The sequence below is a fragment of the Lonchura striata genome, chromosome 3, assembly GCF_050655825.1.
Source record: "Lonchura striata isolate lonStrDom1 chromosome 3, ASM5065582v1, whole genome shotgun sequence".
Taxonomy (NCBI): domain Eukaryota; kingdom Metazoa; phylum Chordata; class Aves; order Passeriformes; family Estrildidae; genus Lonchura; species Lonchura striata.
Genome location: NC_140705.1, coordinates 86,840,815 through 86,864,970, shown reverse-complemented (window position 1 = coordinate 86,864,970; position 24,156 = coordinate 86,840,815). Strand labels below are relative to the sequence as shown.

Below are 24,156 nucleotides of genomic sequence, written 5' to 3'. Positions count from 1 at the left end.
TCCCCACCATGCAAGCAGAAGCCTGGCAGACACCAGGATGACGCTCAGGCCCAAGCTGGGCTCTTCCAGGTTGGTGAGGACATAGCCAAAACCAAAGGACATGCCAGCATCGATGCCATCACCCATCCCACTCCCACCGGAAGGGCTAGAGCCAAGCTCCCAGCAAGAGCATCCCTCCAAACACACACATGGGGCCAGCCCCATGTGCCTGCCTGTGTCACCGCTGCTTTGACGCCAGCTCAGCCCATCTCCAAATCCGCTGCCTTGATTGTTTCTGTAGCAGTCGCTCACGCAGGCACAGTTGTTATTAGACAGATAATCACTTCCTTGAAATAATTTCAGCACTCAGCTCTAATAAAAAAGATTTCTTTGCAAGGACCCTCAGTGAAAGGGGCTCAGTACTGCTCCCTACACAGTGTGGGTCAATTGGGTTCTACTCCATCCTCTCTCCAGCCCAACAATTGCCTTTCACCCACTGAAGAGTGGCCCATCCAGGGCCAGCTTTGAATGCTCGCCTTAATAAAAGCTTGACATGTGAAATTTTGCTGCTTTACCCCTGCCCTAGCAAAGACTTGGTCAAGATCCTAGAAAATTAATGTCATATTGGTTAAAACCCATTCCCTGGCAGGGAAGGCCAAGGGAAGGTGGCAAAGATCTTGCTGCCAGAGACTCCCACAAGGTGGTGGTGATGGAACAATGTGGGAAGCGTCGCTTCCTGCTGGGATGTGTCGGCCTCTCTGCAGGACTGGGCCATGGCTGCATCACCCACACCCACAGGATACTGGCAGAGAGATGCCAGGGATAGGTCATCCAGCTAGAAGACTGGGCAGCACCAACAGTCCCCAGGTTGTACCCAACCTATGGATTTCCCACAGCAGGCTCTGACAGACCCTGCACTTCTCCAAGGTGACTTAAACTATCATCCAGCTGAAGATGCTTTCCTCCAGGCATTTGGGACCTCTGGCCACTTGAGGAAACATAGTCATTTTCCTTTTATATTCAAATACACAAACCAAGTGTTTCAGCTCCTGTTCAAAGGTGAAGTGTGACCTAGTTTCACACACAGAAACACATGAGAGAAGGAGAAATTCAGTGTCTCTACTACAGAGTGAATTGACATGGACACCCAGGCAGGCGTGGATCCAGCACCGTAGATTCTCTCCACAGCTGCGCAGCCAGACCCTGGGTGCAGCCCTCCAGCAGCCTCCTTCCCAACACACCAACAGGCTGGAGGGCTTGGAACAAGTTTGGGAGCTTGGTGTGTTTGCCAAGCTGGCTCCATGGAGCCTGTTGTGCAAAGCCAGCCATTCCCAGGTGGATTTTGAGGCGAGGAGCCTGTGGCTGCCAGCATGCAGTGCATGGGGCTCTTGTGGCCCACTAGGCACCATGGGTGCATGGGAGATGCTCACATGTGTGAAGCATCTTCTCAGGCTCACGCTCACTGTGAAAAAGAAAATAAAAAGAGTCTCCCCCCTCCAACAGCCTTCAGCATCTCCTTTCTAATAACTTGGCATATTCACTTAATACAGGCCAGCTCCTTCCAAGTCGTTAGCAGCAGCAGGAGACACAGCCGGAACGCTGACCTGGTTTGCTTGCCAAGACAGAGCAAAGAGAAACCTTCACATAATCATTTCCAAACATTAAAATGGCTCCATTGTCATTATAGCTGAGAGATTGAATTCGCCTCATCAAAGCGGCGTATGACAGGTGACTCAATAGGCTGGTGCCAAGCGCGGAGGCAGGAGATTAGCAGGGCACTGATATCATTATTTCCGCCTATCACAGATTCGGCAGGGAGGCAATTGTAATTTCTGGGCTTATTAGTCTGCATTCGCAGGAAAAAACCTGGTGATAAACCTCAGTGTGACAGCCAGGCATTTGTGCAGCAAGTGCTGTCACAGTGACACTTGGAAAATGCCAATGTGGATACGTTCTCCTAATCCCCCCTAATGGAGGTTAAAGCCTGGCACAAAGACACTCTTATGACTGATCGGGACACTAATAACATTTGCATTTTTAAGTTAAATATAGTAAGTAAAGAGTAAGTCTCCTCTATGAGCCTTGGGCAATTAACTCAGCCTCAGAAGGATGAAAGCTGAGCGGAGGTTCCAGCCAGCCGGGCTTTCTCCCACGGTGGGTCAGCATTCCCAGAGCTCCCATGTCCCCTCTCTGTGCTCTCTGTGTCCTGGGGTGGCATCTGGCACAGCAAGGGAATGTTGACTTGTGGGGGCCGGGGCTGAGCAGGGCTTCTGGCCCAGGGCTGCCCTTTCCCCCAGCAGAGGAGATGCTTCCGGGGCTTTCACACACTATTACAGGCGGTTTTGCTTCAAATGGACAGAACTCTTAAGGGTTTTTTCCCTGCCCCACGGTGCCAGTTGGGCTTGGAGCTCCTGTGGGAATTCCTCCCAGACAGGAGCCCAGCACGTGTGCCACGGACATGCACACACACGTTCTCCACAGGAATTTCTTAAGGAAAAGAATAATTACAGGTGGTAAACTGTTACTTTTCCACATTTAAATAAGAGACCAATTAAGAAGACTATGTAATTCAATTCTGGAGTGAGTGCCACTGAATTCAATTTGTTTCAGGTCAATGAATATAATGTGAAGTTATTAACAAAAAGGTCAGGGACTGCATATAAAATATACACACATGACACAGGCAGAGTAATTAGTACACATTTCACATGTTCTGCTGCTCAGACATATGGTGTAGAAAACCTGAGCAGGATTAAATTGTAATAAATGTTCCCTTCTCCCTCCCACCAGCTCCCTATTTAAATAGGGTTTATGGCTATTTCCCCAGTGTTCCTGGGATCTGCCAGAGGCTGATGACCCACAGACCACACAGCAGCTCTGGGGTGGGCCCCTTGGTCAGGGCAAAGCTCCCAGGAAAGTTGGGACTCTCCCAGGGCAAGAGATCCCCATGGAGCAGCTCAAGCCACAAGCCAGAAGCGCTGGTGTGGGGACAGTTTTTGGGGATCTTGTTCCTCACATGCTGCTCATCATCGTCGCCCAACGGAGCCACACCTTCGTGGCACCATCACCAAGAATTACTCTCTCTGAGCCTGTTGGCTACAAGTGCACACTCAGTGTGAAGTTACTGCATTAATGATAATAAAATATTCAAATTATATACTTAAGCAGTGGTTGAATTTGAAAAAGTCAAGTGATGAAAAATGGTGAAAAAGTCCATAACACACATTAAAAAAAAAAAAAAAAAGGAGGATAATAAAGCCCAAAATTTCTTTTTGACCCTAAGCTTGAGTATTGGACACCTGGATTCTCTTGCAGGTAAAGATGCACTTTCATAGGGGAGGAACACGAGGACTTGGGGAAAATTCCTCTAAAAGTTACAGGAAGAAATCCCAAGGTACGAGAACTCTGCCCTGCACCAGAGGTGCTCTGGTGTCTAGTCAAACCTGCTAGAGATTCTCTGCTGGTAAAGGATAACCCGGATGTTATGGTTTGTGTGCTCCAGTGTTTTCCTTGGCATCTTGTGCTCAGAACGAGATATGCAACCCATTTCCCAAGTTATGCTTTACCTCCAGTGTGGCCTGATGTGCTAAGGAAATGAAGTAGTTTGTGCATATTGACTAATAATTACCATTTACTACTGAACCTGGAAGCAGAATCCTCAGCTGGAAATATTTATTTTACCCATTATTCCTGTTTGGGTTTTGTGAAGCTGGCTGCAGAAAGCAACAGGAAAAGCAGGAAGTGGAGAGCTCCAGGAATGGTAAGGGCAGCCCTGGATCCATACAGGTTTAGGATTTGTCTGCAAAGAGGGAATTGTGAAGTGACATTGGCTCGTACAGGTTCAGGGGTGAATTACACCTGAGATGGGTGCGTTAATAAATGTTGCATTGGCCAGGTATTCCCATCAGGATCTCATGTCCAGAGCAATCAGCAGGATTCTCTGGGTTTGCTCCCAGGAGACCCAGATCAGTGTTCATAGGGCAGCCTGTCCTTAAATCAGGGAGAGGGGCCTTGTGAGGTCTGGCCACAGCTCGGCTCTTCAGCTGTCTCGGCCTGTCTCTCACCCCATTTCTCCCTGCCGCAGCCCCTGGGGGACACCCCATGGGGAATCCCACTGGGAAATGGGGCTGCACAGCAATCCCATGCACAGCAGCAGCCACCAGGACACCCTGTAGGTGGCACCGCCCAGGCAAAGCATAACCTCCCCGGGCTGTTGGGACAAGGTCTGACCAGTACTGCTGAAACTGGTGGATTTCTCCCCACTTCCAAAATCCAACATCCCATATTCACCCACAAGAGAAGTGGACAGTGGAAGGACAGCTCACCTGAATATACGAGGTGGAGATGCAAAAAAAAAAAACCAAAAAAAAAACAAAAAAACAAAAAAAAACCAAAACAAAACAAAAAACAAAACAACAAAAAAAACCAAACAAACAAACAAAAAAAAACAAACAAACAAACAAAAAAACAAAACCAAAAAACACCCAAACAAACAAACAAACAAACAAGAGAAATCTATTTTGTTGTTAATTAAGATGTCATTCCCTCCTAACCAGCCACTTTGCTCTACCTCTGATTCCCTAGTTTTTAAAAGCACAAAAGCAATTTACTCTCCATTTTACTGCTTGGCTGTGTTGGAACAGAACAAGTAAATAAAAAGCAGGGAAATATCTACATGAAGCCTTTGTTTTTTTCTTTTTCTCCCCTTCCCTTCCGAATCTTCTGTTTCTCTACACGCTAAAACCCCATACAGCGTAACTCCCCATGACCACAGCGGTTCCGAGCGACGCTGCTGCCCCTCTCCGTCCCCTCGGTGCCTCGGGCTGGGTTTTATGTGAACACCCCAGGGATCGCTGCCTGGCATTTTCCCAGCCGGGGGGTAGGAGCAGACCTCCCAGGCTCTGGCCACCGCGGCGGCCACGCGCGGTGCGGGCGGAGGAGACATCCCGCTCCCGCTGCCTGCCCACAGGGTCGCTGCCCCCGCTCTGCAGCCTCTCAGCGCTCCCGCTCCTCAGCACTCTCATTAACTGAGGATTGCGAATGGGTCAGCAGATCTATACACTTTTGTGCTCCTCGGCCTGCTTTATTTATTTCTTTCTTTTGCAGGATGCTGAATAACTAACCTTTCCCTCAATAGGCAGATTTAAAAAAAAAAAAAGGATCCATCACACAGCAGCAGGATAGCCTTGCTCTGTTTTGACCTTTCTGAAATTAATTTCCCAATCTTAGCTTTCAAAATCAGAGATTGAAAAGACCTATTAGATCAGCCAATCCATCTTATCACTAGTACAGCAGCAAGCAGAGACCCCAGCCAAGTGCTTCTTCATGCAGGGAAAATATTCTGGAATAAGATGGGGCATGAATTTAAAGTGAAATACCTGTTCTGGAATATTCTGCATGTGGACGCATACTCTGGAATAACTGCAGCTGATCTGGACTTTGCTCAGTTGACACCTGGAGCTGCTTACTGGAACAGAGGGGAGAAAAAAAAAATCCCATTTTAGGAGAAGAAGTCATTTTTATGGTGTAGCTCTGCAAAATAATTCTCCTCTGAGCCTTTTTTCCCAGGCAGGCTGTCACTCCCAGGGCAGCACCAGTGAGGACGAGAGGGACTGGTGCTCAGAGAAATTACCCCATGACTTGCAAGGATGTGGATCAGGACACAATTCTGGTCTGCAGCTACTCCAGGAGCCTGGGATATTAACAGGCACCTCTCCCAGCCTGCAATGTAGCTCCTTTTCTGGGAACACAGCTTTTCTCAGTGGGTCCCGATTTTTCCAGACAACAAAAAACTTGGGGGTAAACCCCTGAATCTTACGGTTTGCACCACCTGAGTTGCCCTGGCCAGCACTGCCAGCTCATGGTGGGGGTCCCCAGGAAGGCCCCTTGGTGAAGGGAGTGCTCCTGCTGCCACACATCCCTCTCCTCCCATTCCCCTTGGAATCCCTGGGGCACTGAAGGTTGTGTTTTAATGCCAGCAGTGTTGATTTGGAGGGAACAGGTCACCACCCTGTGCTGACCTTGGTGTCCACCTCCATCCTGCCCCCCCACTGCCCAGCAATGGCTAACAGGCTTGGCCATCTCCAGTGTGGCATTCCCAGGGCTCCCGGGCACGTCTGCGGGGTTTGGATGCACAGGGGAGCACCGAGGGGAATCCCGCTTCTCGAAAACAAAGCAGACCTTGCAGCAAGTCTGGTCACACCAATCTGCCCAACTTTGGCCATGCCCCAGGTGGTTCAGGGAGGTGGCTAGAGCAGCAGCACATGGAGCCCAGGTGTGGCCTGTCTTCACTGGAGCAACACCACAGTCACGCAGGGACGGGGGGAGCCGCTGGCGATGCCGAGCGGTGCTGTGGCTGTCACAGGTATCGGTGCTGGGAGACGGGAGAATGCATTCCAGGTGTGTGGAAAGGAGCTTCTCTCCATGAAATGCTGACACCTGCATGAGTGTGTTCACTGAGAAACTGGGAGTTCACCAACAGGTGCCTGGCAGTTTAAAGCCTCGCTACATTTCCTTTCAGTGCTGTGGTTTGGTGAACAGCTCTATTTTCCCATGGAAAGCCCTCTGTTCTGCCTTGGCAGCTCCTGCCCTATGCACCCACCATCCTGGCAGGAAGAACTGCCACCACCCCCTGATCAGGGAGTACCGAGAGCACACAGCAACGGGTGCAGCAAACTTTGGGCACTCAACAAGTCCTCTCTGCACACAGTCAGGGCCGAAAGATCAATATTGACACTTTAGATGATTTCTCTCAATTTGTTTTTTCTTCAATTGCTGGGGCAAAGTTCCACTTTCCCAATATCTTGGGTTCTCGGCTAATAGAAACAAATAAAGTGAAAGCTTCTGTCCACAATGGGTGAGGAGCATCCATTGTCAGCAGGCGCTAATCGGATTAAATTAGCTCCTGGCTCTATTGCTCGGGGATAACTCACTCCTAAATTTTTTCCCATCTCAAGGGGATGGGCCATTGTTGCTTTTTCCTCCCCTTTTTCCTATTTAAATCTGACAGATAGAATGAGGAACGGCTGGAGCTGATGGCGGTGCCTGCGCCTCAGGAACAAAGAGCGGAGCCCAGCCCGGGGCTGTGGCCGGGCCCCCAAGGCCCTTTTCCCGGCCGGAGCCGCTCGGGCATCGCCGCCTCTGCCCTCTGGAAACCTTATTTAAAGCCCGGACGCGGCCGGGCAGGAAAAGAACCGCGGCAGTCCATGCTCAGGTCTCTCCCAATTAGCATTTTAATTCGTACCCCTGGCACCAGCCCCTTGGAAGGAGCTGCAGCAGCAACCACGTTCCAGTGAGCAGCCCGAAGAGAGAGACGGCCTTAAATAATGCCACCTTCAGAGGGAGGCCCCGCGCACCGCTAGCTACATTTTGCCCAGAGTCTGATAATTTTCAAGGCTATTGGCAACCTGGGAATTTTCCTGCCTTATCACCAGGGCTCAGCTAACTTCAGTAACACTAATCAGAGCTGGAATCATTCATTCAAGGATTGCATGATCATGTTTTTCTTTAGCGGTGACAGCTGCCTGAGCCGCATTAGCAATGCAGATGAGTCAGCCTAATAGGTTAATGCAGAACACGCGAAAATTAGGTTTAATCCCCAGTGAAATAATCTAACATTTTCACATTTCTTGATGTTGGGATAGAGACATTGGTGGTGACTCAATTAGGTGTAATGTAGATCAAAGCAAATTTACCTTCTGGCTGAACCTTCCCCGTAGATAGACGAATACAAGGGTTCTTTACTAATTGGCCAATGGCTGTGCGGAGAATTATACGAAAAATGCGCGCTGCGCAGGAATGGGGTCTGGAGCTGGGCACGGCCGGGCTCTGCCAACTCCAGGCACGGCGCTGAGCATGCAGCCCCTGCTCCTCTTCGTGGGGCGCTCACAGATGAAGACGTCTGGGGGCTTTCTGTAGTTTTATTTTATTTCCAACCCCCGTCCCCCACCCCCCATTCGTTTTTAATGTCCCATGCCGCAATATCCCCGGCGAGGTTTGAAAGACCTTGTATGACAAAAGGAGCATATAAAGGAGAGGAAGAACCCCACCCACCGGTGCGTGCCCGTCTAATGTTTTCATTCCCGGGGAATAACATATCAAACAGCAATCGCTTTCAGTCATAAAGGGAGGGGAACAAAAAATTACATGCCCTCAGTTGCCAAATTATTTTTTGCCTTGACATCTTAATTCTTAATCCTTGTGTGTGGTCAAATCAGCCTACTATAGACAACCAATCAAGCAATTATTCCTAAATTATATTTGCCCAGCTCACATTGATTGGTTATTCTTTTCTTATTGGGTAAGCTCATTAATTCTGAGCAGCTTGCTTATTATGCTTTCCACATTATTTTCCTTCGGAGCCTATCTACTCACACCAGCCTGCTGATGTTTCAAGATGCCACGCAGAAAAAAAAGGCCGAGTGATCTATTGCATTGTCTCTTCCAGCAATTACAATTCACATTGCTGATTAACTTTGATGTGAAAACTAATGAGATAAGGCAAGTTATCAAGGCGGACCTGATCGTCATCTCATTTATAGAGCATTTGCCATCAGTGAATGACAAAAACTAATGAAGATGTATCTGACAGCAGGCTGAGCCGTGGCCGAATTTCGTTTCTCATCAGCGAGTGCTCTGCTTGGAACTCATCAGTCTATCTGAAACATGTGGAAATTAGCTTAATAATGAAAACACTTCATCCAAATAGACAAATGTTTACATTAAAACAGCTACGTGATAAATAGATGTTAAAGATTTTATGCCTTCTTGAGTCTAAACAATGGAGCACAAAATATGTTCTCATATTCACTAAATCATGCCCATAAAGCTCCCTCCCCACGTGCCGCTGCCGTACCTGCGGGCTCCCCGCTCTGTGGTTCATGGAGATTGCTGGGCTGCGGCTAGAATGATTCGGGCTGTAAGTCAGGGATGCCTGTCCAGGACTGGGCAGGGAGAGGGGGGCTGGCCCTGCCCATACCTGGGGCACACAGCTCCCAAAAGCAGCTTTTTAGTGCTTTTTTAGTTAGAGGCGCTGCTGCTTTATACTGACATTTGCCCAGCGTAGAAAAGGGATCCAGAGTCCCCCCGAACAGAGTATAAAGTACAGGCATAATTCATGTAAATACAGCAACGTTTCTTTCCCGAGCCGTCACCAAAAAGCCGCCTGCAGTATCAGCCTAGTTCAGAAATGTGATAAAAGGGAGGCAGGCAGAGCTGATCCCATTTTTAATATTGTGGCTTTAGTATCTTTATTTATGAGAGGCTATTTCATATTTGTCGGGCACTATTTCACACGCTTCTGCTATGCCCAAACGTATCCCCAAGATGTTTTAATATCTGGAATAAAATATTCGTCCACAATACTGGTATCAGAACAACACTATTTTTAATTAAAAAAGACAGGCATATACAAGGCGGAAGGGTGAATCTCTCACTTCAAAAATTATTATAAAAACTGTGATACTTCAATTAAAAGAAAGAATTGGCAAAAGATTCTCTTCCTTTACCATGATATTTCCCTCTCCCTGAAAAAATATATACGGACAGGCTATAAAGCATCGCCTCCTCCAGGAAAAAAACAAATCCAAGCACGTTATCCCCAGTGCAAGAGGAACTTTAAATTTGATTTTAAAAACCGATTATCCAAAGAAACTCTAAAAAATCCAAAAAACCTTAAAAACCCAGAATCTTTTCAGAAAAGGCACAGGAGCTCCTATAAATTCCGTGCAGCGATGGCTGCGTGCACACACGTGGAAAACCCAGCGGAGTTCCCGGCCGGCTCGGGCCGGGAGCGCGGCGGGTGCAGCCCCGAGGCGCCCCCAGCCCTTTCTCCCTGCCCGTCCCCTGGCTCGGCCGGGAGGACATCCGGGGGGCGGCCCCGAGCCGCCCCGGCTCCGAGATGCCCCAGCATTGTGCGGCACAAATTAGCCCGCACAAAGGGCCCGCATCCCGGCTAAGTTAAAAGAAAAGCCTGCTAGGAAGCGCCGGCAACAAATTACTCCTTCAGCGCTGGATTAAATGTAAAAGCCCTTCACTGAGCTGCAGATAAATCCTGTGCGCTAGAAGGAACCATAAAAGTACTTGTTCAAGAGCTACAGGCACAAGTGGAAAATTGACCCCAAAGATTTTTTTTTTTTTTAAAAAGTAGACGAAGTTTATAAAATTTCTGCCGACGCAGGAAGAGGGTCGCGGCAGCGCGGCCACGCTCGGCAGCGCGGCGCTCCCGGCTGCCGCGGCCGGGCACCGGAGCTGGACACGTCTGCGGTCACTGGAGCGAGCATTCCGTGAAATACCAGCAAGGTTTGCTTGGTGCTTTGGAGGGCTTTTGCTTTGTGTGTCTCTCGGTTGTTTGATTTGTGTTTTGTCGGGTTTTTGGTCGGGTTTTGTTTGGGAGATTTTCTTGTTCCCTTTTTCCCCCTTTCTTATACCCAGCTAATGAAGCAAAATGGTTTCGCTTTCACCACTCGCACACAGAGTGGGAAAACACTGCTCCTGTCCTCATTTCCCTTTTCCCCACATGCCTCGCAAGCCTGCCCAGCATCGCCGTGAGACTCCCCCAGCAGCGCGGGATGCTCCGAGCGGGCAGGACGCAGCCGTCTCCCTTCGGTGCGTAACAGTGCGTGTCACCTGGGCACGGTTTATCGCTCCGGCTGCACAGCCATTGTTTTATATTTCTGAAGTGCCAGCCTGGCCACGGCAGCGGTCCTGTTGGCTGCCCGGGTGTGTATCTACGTGTGCCCGCGCGGAGGGACGGACGGGGAGAGGAATGCCGCTCCTCCCTCCCCCTCCCCGGCCTTTATCCTGGCCGCCTATTTTAATAAATAATTATAGGCAACTAAAGGATTTGTTCATTCCAAAAGGTCTCCCCTTCATATTTCTCAGAGGTTCAGCTCAAGGAGACACCGTGATAATAAGGCTGACTCGGGATTCCTAGTCCACAATGTCATTATGAGCTACCATTTAAAATGGAAAAAAAAAATAAAGTCTGTATATTATATATAAAAGCATTACAAGGTTAGTGTCTCAGCTTGGGGAATATTTAATGCTGCTGGGAAAGCAGCACTGCTGCTCTGAGGAGAAGGAAAAAGGAGAAAAAAAAACCACAACAAACGAAAAATCCTTTCTGAAACACAAGCCTACAAAAAAGATGCTGGGAGCGAGCACGGAGATCATTTGCATTTCCAATGACTAGGACTAATCCTCCGCTACCATACCACGTTTATATTTTCTTACTAGTTTTCCTATTTGTCTCTTTTTTTTTTTTTTTTTTTTTTTTTTTTTGGCTTGTAGCTTTTCCTCCCGACTCTGTCCCCAGCTCTTCAGCCTGTTATTGTTTGGCTCAGGGCTGGATCACCCGGGGCTGCTGACAGCCCGGCCCCTCCACACTGCCCAGGCCCCACAGCCGGGAAAGCCTGGATGCCTCACACGCACAGAGAGCCTGGGTGATTCGCCAAGGAGCTTGGCTCTGTTAGGGTTTGTTAAGAAACATTTCTGGAGGCAAGGAAGGGCTTTTTGTCTGGTGCCTGGGGCACGGCGCAGGCAGAGAGCAGCCGCAGCAGTATCTCACCCCTGGCATGGGCACCTCAGGAACCAGCCAGCCCTGTCACTCCCCAAAAGCCACCTTGGGCTGCCCTGGGACTGGCAGGGAGTGGAACCCCTCAGCAGAGAAACAGGCACCCGCCCGGGGGGGCTGTTCCCGAAAACCCGCACTCCTGGGCAAGGAGCATGGTGTAATCCCTGAAGCCCCGCTCCAGAGGCTCTCAGCTCTGAGCATCCCCTGAAACCGGGGCTGTGTCTCACCCCTAACTCACAGCCTCTGTCTCTGATGAGGAAATGACACAACTAAATGCCTGCTTGAGACCAGCTACTAAACCTTCCACAGTATTATCCTAAAATTTGCTAATAGTGGCTCTTTCACATAAATTAAGTGATAATGAAAAAAAGCCTTCCTTTGAATTTATATATATTTCAGCTGAGAATAATGTTTCATTTAAAATAGTTACAGCATGCCTTTTGATTTGGAGTTTAAAGTAAATAATATTTGTACATCTAAAACATACTCAAGACAAATGAAAAGCCTCTAGATGCTTTTGTATGAGATGCTGAAGAGCTCTACAAACTTAAAAGCACAACCTCAATTAAGCCCATCTTCATCTGGAAAAAAAATTAGCAACTGAAAGCTGAATATATTAGATAATGCACACTTGCAGGAGAGCATTCTCTTAGCAAAAAATTCTTGATAACCAACCTAAAGCTGGCCTTCGAGTTGCTCGATGCTAATTTTGTTTGAAACTGTTTAACTAACTCTGAATAGATATCCATATTCAACAAAGACATAATTAATGGCAACCTTTTTTTCTGCTTAGAAAACATCATAACAAGCAGAAAAGTAAAAAAAGATTTTTATAGTAACTAATTTAAGGACAAAGGGTTGACCTCTAGCATTTCATTAAATAAATGGAGTGAATGAAAGAAGAGTGACAGTATTCATCCTTGTTCAATTCAAGCAGCCAATTTCAAAATGCAAATCATAATCTGCAGATGTTGGAGCCTGATATATTTTTTTTAAATATCATTTGTTCAAGTTAAGAACATCAGACATTTGAATTTTAAATTAAAAAAAAAAAAAACCCAACCAATTCCCAGCTCCAGGTTTAGGCGCAGTGTGACTTCACGCTTGGAGTCGGGGTCTTCCAGGGCTCTCCTCCCTCCCCACCTCCCCAGCCATTCATTTTAGACATTATTCTCAAAACCTTTTAATGGAGAAGTTCTGCTAAGCTGCATATTATTTCTGATTAGCACACCTGGCCGGTGCCACTGCCTCTGCAGCCTGGGGATGACCGAGAACAGCTCAGAGTGGAGCCCAGCGAGCGGCTCCATCCTCCCTCCCCACCTGTGGGCACCCTGCTGCCATGGCCAGGTCGTGTCCCCATCCGCAGGGACCAAGGGGAACAGATCCTCCCTGGATTTGCTGTCATGGGGCTGCTGTGGCACAGGGAGAAGTGTCCTGGCTCTGGTCCCCATGGGCAGCAGAGCCCCAGAGCCCCTGCCTGGGGAGGTGACCAGAGCACAGGTAGCGACAACGACAGGAGGTGAGCTGACTCTGAATTTGGGAACACAACCCCAAACCTCCAGAGCCGGGTTTTCTTTCAGATGCCAAAGGACAAGGCACAGTGGGAAAGGAGGAGATTTTGGCTGGACCATGGATGATCTGCAATCCTTTAGCAGGGGAGAGATGAAGTCTCAGTCTAGCTCGACACTTGGCACGCATTTGTTCCACGGTGCTCAGGGGAAGTCAAACATATGCCAAGGCACATGGGGGAGACTGGGGGACCAGCTCCAGGTTTGCTGGGGTCACACACTGTGCTGAGTACAGATAACAGATCTATGGAGGGGTTTCTTCCTCATCCCCTTCAATGCCCTACTCCCCTGAGAAGCAATGAAATTCACCTTTCTCCCCTGAGCAAAGGAAGCTCAATAGTGACATTAAGGGACACTTTTAATGTGCCCAAGGGGACCACACGATGAGTGGCCACACCTGACACAACGACAGCATGAGCTCTTCCCTTTTCATTTCTACACCAGCTTTGACAGCTGTTTCCAGATTTGCAGGGATAAAGCACAGGTCTTGGCACTGCCGAGCCTGGACATGTGTGGGGTTTGGTTTCTCCCAGGAAATGGCTGTAGGGTGTTTGGAAGTGTTTTTGGAGAAGCATGAGATTTTAGAATTTATTTTGGCCATCGAAACACACAGAAGTTTCTGACCTCACTGAACTGCACCATAGGGCACAGTGGACCAACACTGACATTTCCTCAGTGAGCAGTTCCCTTCCTTCCTTAATAAATGGAAAAGATCTCACATTCCCACCAAACCTAGTTACTGCTAAGTTACAGTAAAGAACAACCTCTGAAAAGGCATGTATATTAATTAAATTGCTGCTGATTAGGACCCATCAGTGACTCAGAGAGTGAAGAGAGGGGCTGAAATAAATGGCCGAGGAGAGAAGAGGAGAGGAGAGGAGAGGAGAGGAGAGGAGAGGAGAGGAGAGGAGAGGAGAGGAGAGGAGAGGAGAGGAGAGGAGAGGAGAGGAGAGGAGAGGAGAGGAGAGGAGAGGAGAGGAGAGGAGAGGAGAGGAGAGGAGAGGAGAGGAGAGAGGAGCAGTGCTGTGCCGTGGCCTCACCCCAAGCAGAGCAGAGCCATTTCTGAGAGGCCAAGCACAGTTTTGTCCCAAGCTCTTCCCAAAGGCCATGAGCCCGTGCCCATCCCAGCCTCACTGTCGCTGGGCATGGGCAGGAGGAAGGGCTGGGCCTTGCCAGCCCTCCTACACAAACAGACCCTGCAGCTGTTGCAGGGCAAAATAAATGACTTCCGGAGGTTATGGAGAATAAATGAATCCATTCAAGCATGAGTGAAGGGGACATTGTTTTCCCCCTTGAACAAAAAAATCCCTCCCCAACAACCTATATATTAAGGTATCAATGAACAACAAATTCATTCAGTTATGACACAGGAAATCTAAAGCAGAATGGGCTGCAAAACAAATTTGATTTATCTGTGCCACACATGCAAGAGGAAAAAATGCTTCTTGTTGGCTGCTCTGCCAGGGCTAGGGCTCCTCTTGAGGATTCCAGCTACACACAGAGTGTTTTCTGCTGGTGCTTTAGCGCTGGGTGCAAACTTGTGAGATTAAGATTGTTCCATTAGGTTTATCCTCTTCAGGGACAATGTGTGCACAATACACCTTTAAAACATATTTAAAGCCAGGCTGCAGATGCACATAATCTCCATCCTCCTGCACAACAAACAGGAGATGTGGACGTTTGGTTTTTTGTTTTTTCTGTTTTTGTTTTTTTTTTTTTTTAAGGGAGAGGAATTAATCATTCAAATAGAAATCGAGTTTTCACTGTGGAAACCTTCATTTTTATATTAGAAAATAAGAGGCAAAAACTAAAATGCAGGCTTGAGCCAGACCCGATTTCTCAAAAGGCAGTAGCTCCCTCCTCTCCCAGCTCTCAGCAGCAGCCCTGAGCCCTCCCAGGGGACCCCATCTGCTCCACCGCACGTCTGGGCATACTCTGAATCTGAGGGGACACCCTCGACCCCGGGAAGGACAGGACAGTGCCCTTCCTACCCTTGGCACTCCCATGGACCTGCTTCCCTGAGCCCACTCCCTTTTGCTGTCCAGTATTACAAACATGAAACGTGGCTGAGAAACAAAGCCCATCTTCCTCTGACTTCCAAAACATTTATGCTTAGCTGTTTCCCCCAAGTAACATAAAAAAAAAATCTCTTAAAAATGAGTGCAGCGGGTCAATCCTTCTGTAGAAATTGAATTGGTACCCAGCTGCAAGGAGCACTCGGTGGGCAGGGGAATAATCCAAAAGGTTTTAATTAGGCAAAGCAGCAATAAATGATGGAATATGAGCTTGGATGAGAACACTCAAACGTACAAATAAACGGGAAAGGCGAGATACAGCTACGCTTGGAGGGGAGATCTCCCTCCTGCCAAGGAGCCCCATAACAAGGCAGGGCACAGCGTGCCCCCTCCCAGACCCCAGGGGTTCTGCAGGAGCAGCATCCCGGGCGCAGCGGGGCACATCAATGCGGAGCACATCCCCGACCCCATGCGCAGAGCCAGCAGCCCACCCCTCCCGTCAGCCGGTGACTTCCTCCGCGTCCCGGACAGCTGCACGTCTGTCCGGCTGCGGCGCCCGAGCCACCCCGTGCTGCCCGCGGTGCTTGGCTCCGGAGGGGTCCCCGACAAGGGCGGGATGCGGCCGGGCGCGGGGCTCCCGGCCGCTCCTTAGGAAGCAAGTCACGCTTCTGCGACAACTGCTCCTCTGTGCCTGTTTGGACTGTCCCTCCCAATTAGCAGTAATAAGGGACTCTGTAAAGATGAGCAAACACAGCGCATTCATTAGTCTCGGCGGCCCCCGCCCTCCCTTCTGGCAGCCCCGGGAGATCCCCAGGGCACTGCTCCCGGGGATGCCGAGCGCATCTCGCCCGGTCCCAACGAGCACCAGCAAAGGAAAATTAATGACAAGTCGCTCGAAGAGTTTGCCCGAAATTATGTTATTCTGCCCAAGAATTGATTACTCCCGGCCTGGAAATATGTCCAAATCAATACACGGAAGCTCAGAACAACAAAAAAAAGACATACTCTAGCCCCATTTATTTATCCACTTTTTTTGAGGAATGGCACATAATTTACTGGGTCGGAATTGCTAAGCCTTTCCAGAGCGAGGACTAATGACCAGCTGTAGGAAAGTGATGCCTCCCATCCATCTCCCAGGTGAGTCACGAGTCCCCACACACCCGCTGGTGACGACCTTGGCAGTGGCCAAGACGCACACGGTGAATGTGCCTGAGGACATCGTCAGGCAGATGGATACGGAACTGAAACATGTGCCTTGAGGCATCCACTAAAGGAAATGCTTTTAAACCTCCCCAAAAGGATGACTGGTGTCCAGGTGGGAGTCCCTGCACACCCTGTTCCTGACTGGCCAATTTGAACCAGGCTGGAGTGCTTCGGGGTGAGCTGAAAGCGATGCTGAATATCCACCACAAACACTGAAACTGTGCAGCACTTGTGGCTGGGCCTCAGCACTGCAGAACAATAACCTGCAATACCCAGGCTGTGTGGATTCAGCTCCCCAAAGCAAATGGCACAAGGGACACTACAGGACAAGGACATGTCGCGTCACCTGGGGGCTGAGCCCCAGGCCTCGGGGAGATGGCAGCACCACGTGCTGCTTTCCACAGCAAAGGCTCCCCGTGCACTTTGTGGGTGACACGCGCCTGCCAGTGTGCCCCATTTGCCAATGCTCTGCATGCTCTACGGGGTCCTGGATTTTCCAGAGCATTAAATCCTATCCCCCCTCAGAAAGCTTGGTGGCAGCTGTCATGCTGCTCACTGAGGGTGGGCGGGAGGGCTCCTGCTGCACACCATCAATGTCACTTCTGAGCCACTGGCAGATGAAGGACGAGGTGGCCCTGGCAGCCCCCGGAGCTGCCAGCACGAGCACTGAGGTGCAGCTACAGCAGCACTTCTGCAAAGACACTCACGGGGCCTCCCGTGCACTTCCACACACTGACAGGATGCTTCTGACTGCATTAAAACAGGAGAACTCAAACCTTTCTGCTCGCTGTGAGCCCTTCAAGCAAACATCTTCATGTAAAACATAGACAAGAAGCAGCAGAGCACTGCAAAAATCCAAATCCTGGGCTTGCTGGCTTCCCCTTGAGCAAACCCCTTCCTACCCAGGCTGCCCCAGACATCTCTGAGGGCATCCTGTCCCCACGCCTGGGCAACCTTGGGCTGGAAGAGAATTCCCCTTGGTCCTGTGTCACAGAGGAGAGATGCTAGGGTGGGAGAGGGAAAGAGCAAAACATAGCAGGGTTTGCAGCAAACCTTGCTGAACCCCAGCTCAGAGGCAGGGCAGGGAGAAGAGCGAGTTTGCATCCAGAGAGCCCAGCCATGCTCTGCCTGCCTGGCACTGCTGGCAAGCCCAAGCCCCCCAGCCTGAGCCCATGGCCCGGGGCTCCTGGCCAGCTGGGTGGCCGCAGCCCGGCTCTTACCCTCCTTCAGCTGCACTTGGCTCTGCTCACAGGGAATCACAGGGGATCTTTCTAGACTGAAACACTGCTGCTCCCCCATTCAGGATGGGAACATCTGTGAAAAGGGATCATTCATAATAAACTTGTGAGTGCTGGATAGGAAAAAAAAAATCTCATCCCAGAAAACAACACAGCCTTTATTTTTCAGTGCGGCTGCCTGAGCCTGCAGCACCCTGGTGGGTGGGGCAGGGAGAGCTGAGGGGCTCAGCTCACCCCCCCTGCCTGCACAGCTCAGCAGGCACGGCCTGGTCCAGTGGGACAGGACAGCAGCACCGAGGGACACATGGCAGGGCCGGGGCCCTGTTCATTCACCTGCCAACCTGCCACCCTCACAGCCTAACAGGCACAAATCCCTCCATGTGGCAGCCACACAAATGAGTTTTATTACTCAATAAAATATTTGAAACAGAATAAATGGTTTTGTCAAACACTGTATCTCCTCAAATAAAAATGCACCAGCTTATCAGGAAAAACAACTGACATTCATATTCTGTGGCAAAGGTTTATTTCCCATCCCGGAGGAAAGGGGAACAGGCATCTCAATTCAGAATTCAGATATTGGGAATACAGTAACTATAGTTCTCAGAGGGTTTGTACAAATGCCAGCAAAACCAACACCAAATCAAATTTATTAGCTGGTGGAGGTCTCTAACAATCTTACACAGTGACTGATGAAGCCGTCGGGGAATTCCTTTCAACATTTAGTGATTTAAAGCCCCTACAGAAACTTCATTGTCTGTTCCAAGACAGAAAGGGTTCCTCGGTATCCAGTACTGCTCCGACAGCAGTACTGGTGCAGGTGATATTGCCAATGTGTGCTTTCTTTCATCTGGAAATATTACTGTGAATCCTAACGAAGTCATGTGGAGATCCATAAAGGGAGGAAGCACAAATGAATTAAGAACTGCAGCCTGTGATCTGAAGGGCCTGTCTGTATTTTGATGGCAAGGCTGGGATGTTCACTTCTGCCCCGAGCATGCTTCCAGAAACAATCTAGATGTCATTCCCCACACAGCTCAGCCACTGAACACCTGCAGTCTGCTTGACACGGGCAGGGCAGAGCTGCAGGTTTTGGACGCAGCCAGCTCCCACCAAAGCACAGAACCGGGCTGGCTGTGCCGTGGCGGGTCAGAGCTGCTCTCTGGGAAAGCACCAGGACTGGGAAGGCAGCCGGACTCCCACTCTGGGAAGAGTGATGCCCTTCCTGAGGATGCCTGAGGGGAGGAAGGTGAAGGCAGTCAGTGCTCCTGTAGCACTCATACCAGGCCAGCTCACACAGAACTGCTTGTCAAAGCAATCCCAGAAATGCACAGCTCTAATTGCCAGTTTTTTTGTCATGCACGCTCACCACTGGGTCATTTGCATTTTAGCTGCTAAAATATCAAGGGGATGTTACTTAATCAATCACCACAGCTCACAAAGTCCTAAGTGAGAGAATATTTTTTGATTGTCTCTGCTTGTATTTAAACATCTCACAAACACACCAGCCAATTCTTCATTTCAATTAGGGCAATGCTGATCGTTAGCTAACTAATAAGGACCAATTTTCTGTCACAACTATTTCTTAATTAAATTCAAAACAGAGATTTCTAACCCAGATGGTCAGCAATGCTACAGATTTGTTTAAATTTGGTATCACAGTAACAAACTACTAATTAGGGTTTGTAAATACACCAATTCCCTTACGACTTAGTTGTTAGTAATGCATACAACCGGTTTATTAAAGCACTAATTGTGTCTGGCTTTACTTGGGCCTAACACATAATCCACTTATCACATACTGGTACCAACTCATTTTGAAGGGATTATGAATGAAATCATAAATGAGGTCTCGCATCTCTTTCCCGGTATGCTTAATAAAGGTTTGGTGTCATATTTAGATGACATATTTAAATTTTCTGTCCCTGATGGAGAAGGGCTCTGCAGTGACACTGACGCTCCATTCTCCAAAGGCTGTTTAACAAAAAAAAGTTTATACCTCAGCTCCATTGGGCAGCAAATTGTCCCAGCAGCCAAGCTATTTGAAAGGAGCCCCGGTGTTTCCCAGAGAAAGCACTGAATTGTTTATTTCCCACTGAAGTCAAGCTCAGCCCTTCATAGGGCCATGGGCTGGCACTGGGAGCTCACAGGACCCCTGGCCCTTTGATGGAAGGCCCTCACAAGCCTGGACCATCTTCCTGTAGAGGGATGAAGGGCACCAAACCTGGATTCCCTCCTGCCTTTACAAATGGACAGCCCTCTGGAAAAAACCCTGTTTTTTAAGGAAGGCTTTGTTCTGAGGAGCCCAAATGGGAGATACCCCACAGCTGGGGCATTGACGCCCCTCACTGCTGTGACTTTATCAAGAGTGCACAAAGTAGGAAATAAATGATAGATAACTGTGAATTGCAAGGTTATGTAAACATGGATGGGGCTCTAGAAGAATCCTATTAAACCATAAAAGAAAAGCATGGATGGTTTATCACATCACTAAGACCCAAGAATGCATTAATAAATAAAATAATAGATAACAAACCATGAGTACAAGGCTAAACTGTCTGCTATTGTGAGGATCCTGTGACAGTAGAAACAATGAAGGGGAAGAAAAAAGCTTTGTTGGTCTGCCACCAGAACCTTGTAGTGTATCTTTTATAGCCCATTTTTAATGAATTCACAGCACCTATCAGTTATTCTCTGCCCAAATCCCTCATTTTCCTCCCTCTTGAATGCAAATTCCCATATTGCACTCTGCCTTCACCATGACTTCCCCTGTTAAACTCGGGGGCTCTCTGGGTTTCAATGGTTTTTCACCCACAGCCAGAACAGGTCTCTGCTTTCATATTTCCAAAGGGTTTTCAGGATGGTAACAAAAGTGGGGCTTAATGCAAAACAGGAGTACCTCTGAGCCTTGCTGCATCCTTTGCTTCTTCTGTGACAGGAGGGTGAATGCCCAGACAGGTCTGATTCAGACCAGAGTGACAATGCCTAGACGTGCCTGCAAGGGAAAAAAACCCCAAACACATGAAAGCTGCTGCTCCTCTTGCTGTTTTCCAGCAAATAACGCTGAGAATTGTTGGAAGGGACTTCATATTAATCCAAGAGATAGTACCCTCTTTGTAGACACTACTGAGACTCACTAACAATTTATTTTCACTGCACTGTGGGGGGTTTTATCATTGAATAAGGACCTGGGATACATTTACTGTAGATTACTTTTATTTTTACTACAGTGTCGTTATATACAGAGCACTAAGGAGACAGGGCTGACTACGATGTGCTCGGCAGTAAAACCCCTTGGTCCTGCCTCTAGCAGAATCCAAAATCCTGATCAATTTCCATGTAAAAAATCCCAAAGACTCTGTGCTGCTGGGCTGGCAGCTCAGTGTGGCACCGACATCTTGCAGGAGCACAGCCTTGATAAGGCTGGCAGAGGCAGAAGAGGACCTGTGTTAAAGACGGGGAATGTGGCACAGCACAACGGATGCCCAAAGTTTCAGAGTTCTTTTTGTGGCAAACCCCACCTGCAGCAGGTCCCCAAGGAGCCTGCACTGGGCCTAGTTTGAGGCTCACACTGGAATCTCCTCCTGCCTTCTTACTCTTCACAGTCCCAGAGGATGTTGCAGGTAGGCAGGAGAAGCCTTTCTGCACTCTGAGAAAATGGAATTAAAGAGATCTGACCGAACCCCAAGCACTAGACAGAAATCTGGATTTGCCTTTTCCTGGACGATTCACACTCATGATCCCAGCAGTTCTTGGTACCTGTCCCACCAGCGCATCCCTGTGAGCTTTTGGGGGGTCCTGCAGGACAGCCACACCACACAGTCCCTTGTCCCCAGAGAAAGGACAGGGGCCACTTCTACTCTCCTTAGCTGGGTGCCAGAGGTGCCAGAGGTGAGGCACAGGCAGGGAGGTGGCTGCCCTCCCTCCCCTCAGCCTAGAGCCTCTCCTCTGACCACAGAGGAGCAGAGAGCAGGCGGCTGCTCTCCTAGGCACACTTCAGGCCAGTGAGGAGTACAGCCATGTGCTCAACAGGCTCTGGAAATAAGTGGAAGTCAAATAAGTTTGCCACTCTTTGTTCCCCTTTCAATATCTAGCTTTGATCAAAATCCTTGGATACTCAAGTGGTTGTTGACTTAATGTAGTAATGAGATATAGCCTTAAGTGAGGCCATTTCTGTGCCCATTCAGGCTCTCTGAGAGCAAGGGATGCAGGAGGAAAAGCCTCTCCTGGTCTCTGGAATCTGCTGCAGAGCCCAAAGCAGAGGCCTGGCTCTGGCTCCCAGGAGAGGTAGCAGGAAGGCCTGGTGGCCACCGCTACAAGAGGCACACTTTAACAGCGTTTTTGTGCAACAGAGCCTCACTGGCATGGGGCTGGGTGACACCAAGAAATCCAGTGAAAACATCTCCAAAAGCTGCAGCAGGTGGCCAACTCCAGTGAGGCCTGGACACCAGACATTATTGTCACCACTGCCTCCTCCTGGAGACCACTGGGGAAGAGGGTGGCACCATCCTAAGGAAATGGACTGGATGATCTTAAAGGCCCTTTCCAACCTAAAGGGTTCTGCGATTCCCTGGGCCAGGCTGTTGACCTGAGCAAGGCAGGAGTAGGGAAGAGCCCAGGAGCCCTGAGAAAAGTAAAAATTCTCCAGGTGACAAGGAGCAGCTCAGCCAATTAGGATTTTAATTCCCCTCATTATGCACAGCCAGTCAATAAATTCTGCACCAAGCAGCTGCTCTAATTCTTAAGCCCATTAAGCCCTACATCTGATAGGCAGGCGGGAGGGGCTGCCAAGGGGCACAGACGGTGCTTCTCGAGATATGAAACATTTCCTCTTGTACATCTGGGTCACCCCACCCAGCCCCACTCCGAATGGGTATTTTATGGAGGCAGTGAGTAAGAATTTATATAAATATCCTGCCAGAGACACACACACCACATATGGAGAGAATAAAGAGGTGGATGAGATGCAGTGAGCGAGTGCTGGTGCTGCAACAGAGCAGGAGAGCAGAGCTGGAGGGAAGAGTCTGCGATGGAGCAACAGGATTTGGGTGTCTGAAATGGATGGAGATGGTCCCAAAGAGCTGGGCAAGCAGCCAAGAAAAGCAGGATCAGAGATGCATGGAGGAAGAAAACTCCTGGAGCAGTACGGCAAGCCCAGAGAGAGCTGGCTCCCACTGAGGTGGGAGGAGGCCAGGAGCCACAACAACAATCCCAGGGGAAGATGGCTGGATCGGAGGTATTCCCCCCACTGAAAGGCAGGAGAGAAAAGGGAATACACTGGGAGTGGAAAAGCCTTTGGCAGCCAAGACAATTTTGCTTGTTAAATGGCAGCAAGCTAGCACATTAATTACAAGCTAACACATTAATTACAAAGTTACTGGATGGTCAGGAAAAACACTGGCAGCGGAGCAATTCGCATTCCTCTGGAGACGGAACAGTGACTACTCTAGGAATGCTGCCTCTGCCCACCCACATCCAGGATTTGAGCACTCCAAGGCTCAGAGCCAGGCAGAACATGAACAGGGATTAAAAACCATCCCTTCAGTTCAGTTGAGATCTCGCTCATCTCAGATTAGAGTGAAAGATTAATTGCAGGACATGTGCATCTAGCCAAAATTTATTCTCTTTTCATCCCTTAGACACAAATTTGAAAATTAGCTGCCCACTGCACAGCAGGAAAACACCAGGCCTACAAGAAGCTGCTCTCCCTGTCAGTTCCACAGTGCCCTGGATGAGAGAGCAGTAGTGAACCCTTAAGCCTTGATCAAGGCAAGGGGCATAAATGAAAGTTTGCTCGATTCTGTGAATGCACCAGATGCAATGAGCCTCCTCCTCTAATCCTATCCAGCCCAAAACGTAATTTCCTCACTTGGAAGGCTGGCTGGAGCCATTCATGTCTCAGCCCCAGCCAAAGCCCAGTCTCTCTCCAAAGGCTGTTCCTGGCCTGGAAGCCAAACACGGGTTTGTTGTTGGGAATCAAATGCAGCTATTGGCATGTGCTGGCAGTCATGGCTCCCACAGGGCAGGGACACAGTGCTGCCTGGAATCTCAGTGCCAGGCTGTGGGCTGGGGGGCTAGACAGTCGCAACAAAGCCCCTAAGACTTCCCCCTGCTGCATCCCAGGTCTAGCACAGCCCCCTCCACTCCCCAAACCTGCCAACAGCCAAGGGGAGATACAGCAAAGCTCTAGACAGCTGTTGGACCACCACTATCAGCAGTGCCCTCCACTGATTTCAAATGGAAGAATATTTCACTTTTCCCTGAACCTCCCAGCAGGTGGAAGGTTGCTGTACTTTGGTTTGGATTCAAAATCTTCTTCCCAGAAGGATCGTATGGGTTCAAAACCTCCAGTATTAGGAAGAAATGGTGAGGGAGTGGCAGAATTTTCCCAGAGAAGCTCCACGTGTTTATTGCAACTCCTGCAAACAGCACTAATAAGTTTGCTAATAATGGCACAGATCAGTGGCTGCTGCTCGTAAATTAATTAGGAATGGCATCACTGTGCTCTGATTAGTTGCCATCCTTCCACCTTGTAATTTTGTCACCAGCTCACATTTCAAATGCCACTAGAAGCCCACTCA

The 24,156-nt window shown here is 49.1% G+C and overlaps 1 protein-coding gene across 48 annotated transcripts in view; it reads right to left on the bottom strand.

Moving 5' to 3' along the window:
• KIZ (kizuna centrosomal protein) overlaps window positions 1-24,156 on the bottom strand; it is a 103,958-nt gene that overhangs the window by 53,537 nt on the left and 26,265 nt on the right. For 27 of the 48 annotated variants that reach the window (XM_085575657.1, XM_085575659.1, XM_085575660.1 and 24 more), the window contains one exon: window positions 5,358-5,446. The exons of 2 other annotated variants lie outside the window; for them this stretch is intronic. The gene's annotated coding sequence lies outside the window, so the exon portion shown is untranslated. Of the gene's footprint in view, window positions 1-5,357; window positions 5,447-6,159; window positions 9,786-17,557; window positions 17,652-20,474; window positions 20,571-24,156 lie in introns of those variants that run through there. 19 more of the 48 variants (XM_085575654.1, XM_085575643.1, XM_085575637.1 and 16 more) reach the window with 7 other exon arrangements.